Here is a 5,035-nt window from a genome sequence, read left to right as displayed (position 1 = left end):
TTGTCATTCAAAAAAGTAAAAAACTTAAAAAATTATAAGGATAAAAAATATTTAAAAATATAATTTTTTTAAGAAAAACATTTTCTTACAAGCGATTTGAAACTATGTAAAAAAATATTTTCAATAAAGTTTACATTTTTTGAAATAATGAGTGTTCAATGATAAAAAAATCACCTGAAAAATAGCTGATCCCATGCACTTCGTTGCCCAATAAAAATGCCAACTCTATGATACGAATATTATGTTTTACATATTACCATGGCAACCAATTAAATACAAAACATTCCATCGGAAATCTAAAAATAACATATAGATGGTTTCCATGGTAATATGGACACACAGACACATGAACAGACATATATACATTAATTTATATAATATATACATATAAATAGATTTTAGACGCGTTTGCAATCATAATGTATGTAATATGTATATTATCATAGTAATATAGGTATATTGTCAAAATAATTTTTTGACATTGTTAAAAAATCCGTTAGTGTAGACTGAAAAATAATTTTAAAAACTTGTTTTTTATTTTTGATTATTTTAATTGATTGTTGCATAGGTAAGTAAAATAACCCATTGGAAGGGTGGATGATACACAAATATTACACTATTTTGGAGTCGATGGACTTTTTAATGTGAAAATATAAGTTTTATTAGTATTTAAAAGTGCTAAGTTTTTACTTATAAGTTATAAGTATTACTAAAAAAGTAAATTTTTTATTTTATCATAATATTCAGCGTGGAAAAACGTTTTCACATTTAAAAAAAAAATCAAAAATAGTTGTTTGAAATCAATTTATCCAATTCCATAGGTATAACTACCAATGTGGAAAACCGGAGAAAAGTCGCTTTTAAGGTGTCGTAATCGAGAACAGGAGTAACTAGGGTAAAAAAAAATATTTAACTTTTAGAATTAAAAACTGTATCGTCGTAAAACTAATAACTTGAAAATGTAAATTTTTCAGTATGGTATTGTTTTTTGGTATAAATTCAAACCACGTTAAAATAAATTTAACGATTTAAATGTTTACACTTTTCGAGATGATGAGAGTTTCCTGTAGAAATAATTGTCCAGAATAATACCGGCGACGGTGTGATGACCGTGTGCCGAGTATACGCAAATTAAGAATATGATCGCGAGATGCAAGTATAATGTATAATTAAATACGATTATATTATTGTATACTATTATTATCCGGCTATCCGTTTGAAACATGGTCAGTATTTTTTGGCTTTCGACTATATTATATAGACATAGGTGCATTCATTGTTTATTACGATCATTGTCGTGATTTTCTAGTCGCGCCGTACCCATCTTGTGCGTACCACACGGAACACAATATACATAAGTAATAATAATAATATTATTATTATTGTTTGAACAATTACGACCGCGTGATGCGAACATATGCGATGCCGGTACCTAAATAATAACGACCAACTACGCGTATGGGACGGTTTTCCCATGTAACATTTGCACGCATAAAATAGTATAATATTATGCACTCGCCATTCGCGTAAATTATATAGTTGTGCGTGTACACAATAATATTATTATAATATCACACGAACATAAAAATCTAAAGGTACCTCATCTCCACCGGTCGGGCGTGTATGCGTTATATATAGGCGTATATTATAATAATGGTCCCGCTGTTTGACGCACGTGACGCGCCTCCTCGCCTATGTACACGCCAACATTATAGATACCTGTCTGCACTACGAGAGATTTTATAATATTTTATTTTTCTGGTGGTCACCTTTAAGGTATATCTTTAATCGCGCTGGTGGCTAATTTAACGTGCACACACCTATCCGAACTGCGGGAGCGGCGTGCGTTAATAGTTTTTCATAATTTTCATATATATATATATATTTGCAGTGGGAGCTTATATTTTTGCACCACCAGAAAATCATAATAATTTGTACAGGTACCTATAGTTACTATTTTCATAAGTATACCTATATTTGTTTAGTGTATCTACTATCTATTAATATCTGAAGTATTTGGATAAAATCATAAAAATGTTCAAACTATTTTGAATTAGAAATGCATAAGCAATTTCCTATTTGTATCTAAAATTTGTAAATTTAACACAAGATTACTCATACGTTTTCCACCTAAACAAAAAAAAAAGTTTACTGGAAAGCCAAACAAACTTTATGAGCGTTTGAAGCTAACATTTTTTTGACATTAGATTTGCAGCAATGGCGTATTTACGGGGGGGATATGGGGGATAGACCCCCCCTTGATCTTTTTTTTTTTGTAAAATTAAGTTTACTTATTTTCTGTATTTCTCAATATGATACTACTTTTAAGTGATAAGTAGGTACCTATATTTGTTTTCTAAATGTTCTAGCCGTGGTAATTTGTCCGCTTTGGTATAGGTACTATGCGCCACTAGTCGTTCGTGGCATAAATATCGGAAAATAAAAACATATATCTTTATGGTGGTATGGTATACTATATTTTTGAATTCTCTGCGAATTATTTGTCATGCATGAGTGTTTATAATAAACCTGATAAATAGTCGGTAAATAAAACAAAATTACCATGAAGACTGTAGATTTACCATAGGGCATAGGTTTATTTTTAGTGACTGAAAATATTGTATTCTCCTCTGGGTTACATGCTTTAGATGTTTGTGATAAACAGGTTTATCCAAATATTCATGAACTCTTAAAAATATTTTGTACTTTGCCTGTATCAACTGCTATACACCTGAACGATGTTTTTCAAGTTTTTATTAAGTATTAAGTCTTACCTAATAAATAGTATGACAGAAGTAAATATTTTATCAATTTTCCTATCTAATATTGAATAATAACTATAAATTAACTAGTAATTATTATATACTTTGTTTATTATAACCGACACTTAGGGCCCGTTTTACAATCATAGTTTAAATTTTACCAGTCGAATTCCGCGGTTTAATATTAGTTTAACTATTGTAATACGGACCCTTATAAGAGGACGCTACACCCGCGTGTGTTGTTTCTGTCTTAACACGCACGACATAGGAAATTGTCGTTCACTATTCTCAATAGTGAGCTGTTAGTTTTGATACTAGAGTGAATCGACCTATTATCAAACTTTTAGGTAAGAACATTATTTGGGACTTAGCGTGGGCGATTTTTCGATATTTTCATTTTCGAGAAACATAAGAGTATGTGAAGTATCAAAATTAAAATTCTCATATCTCGCTGAAAATTAAATATTAAAAAATCGCCCACGCTAAAACCCAGATTATGTTTTTAACTAAAAGTTTGATAATAAGGTCATATCACCCTATCGCCATCAAAACCAATAGCACACTATTGAGAATAGTGAACGACAATTTTGCTATGTCGTGCTTGTGTATGACGGAGACAAACACATACGAGTGTAGCGTCGTCTTAATGTGTTGGCTTTATTCGCATGTCACCGGTCAATACAATAATCATGCCAGATAAGCTTATCGATGAACTGAGCATCCAAAAAAATAGAAAACATGATTTTGTATTATAACTATTTTTTTTGTTTATAAACACGGGATTGTCGTTAGTATGAATTTATAATAAATGCTATTAGGTACTATAAAATTTGTGTTAATTCTTATTTCACCTTGATCTAAACTCAACAAGTTAGAGGATTTTAAAAATGTATATTATATTCGTATTTATTGAGTGTACCTATTATTATATATTTCATCCCCCCCTATCAAAATTCCTAAATACGCCACTGATTTGCAGCCGTATATTAAAGAATTCTCATCGAACGATTGTTTTATTTTGTTGTAATTCAAATACGAATAACCGTAGATACTTGACTTTGTCACCCAATGTCTATTTTTTCATTTTCTATAATTTATATTTTTTTATGGTTGACTGGCCCAGGTACACTTCTCCGCCTTGCCATCCGGGCCAGTTCACCTCTGGGTTTAGCTGATACTACGATACTATAGGCGTTAATAATTTAATAATGTGTCGATGAATTATGTTAATCAAGTTACGTGGAAATAATATAAGGTCCCCAACTAGAAAAATATTTATGGCGGAAAATGTAAATAATTACAGACGTGCTGGAATATAATACAAAACAGGAGATTTTAATTAAAGAAAATAGATTGTTATGACATTCATGAGTATACATGTATCTATGATAGTAGATATATAATTTATATCAAATAACTATGTAGTCCCGGAGTAATTTGTCCTCCTTTCTAGATATGAGAAGAAACTGTTGTTATACGAGATTGGAAGCTACTACCTATACTATTGTAATACTATACTTCACCTATAATCAAAATGTTCAATATTGGTAAGAAGTACAATCTGGGGAGGGGGTGTATTTTCTCATAAATCACTAATTTATGTTTCATTTTTAGAGACTCAAATTGTTGTCAAGTATAGGTATATTGGCACACTATTTTTAGTCAGGTGTAAGTCGTGGGAGATGTATTTATAGTTTTTTGACATGTAAGTTGTATTATTATATTATTATGCACTCGCCATTCGCGTACCTATATTATATTATCATAGTTTTGCGTATACACAATAATATTATAATATCACACGAACATTAAAACCTCTACCTCTTCTCCACCGGTCGGGCGTGTATGTTATACAGACGTAGGTATACATATTATAATGGGCCTGCTGTTTGACGCGCCTCCTCGCGTATGCACACGCCAATATTATAAGTACCTACCTATCCACTACGCGAGATTGTATATTTTATTTTTCGGCTGGCGAATGTGACGTGCACACCTATCCGAATTGCGGGGGCGTCGTGCGAATAAAATTATAATAAATTACGTGCATGCGATTTCGTTTCGTCTCTCCATTATTGAACATTCGGCGCGTTCGGACCGATTGCCGAAAAAGTACCGACATAACCTTTTTCTTTCCATTATACCTAATTATTTATATCGCCGTGGGCAGGCAGGTAGGACGGTATAGGAATGATACAAACGTGCAGTATTTAATATATAATAAGGGTCGCACGTGCTTTGAACGCATGATACCTTTAATAGTATAATGTAAT

This window comes from Acyrthosiphon pisum, chromosome A2 (assembly GCF_005508785.2).
Source record: "Acyrthosiphon pisum isolate AL4f chromosome A2, pea_aphid_22Mar2018_4r6ur, whole genome shotgun sequence".
Lineage (NCBI taxonomy): Eukaryota > Metazoa > Arthropoda > Insecta > Hemiptera > Aphididae > Acyrthosiphon > Acyrthosiphon pisum.
Note: the sequence above shows the minus strand (reverse complement) of the source record.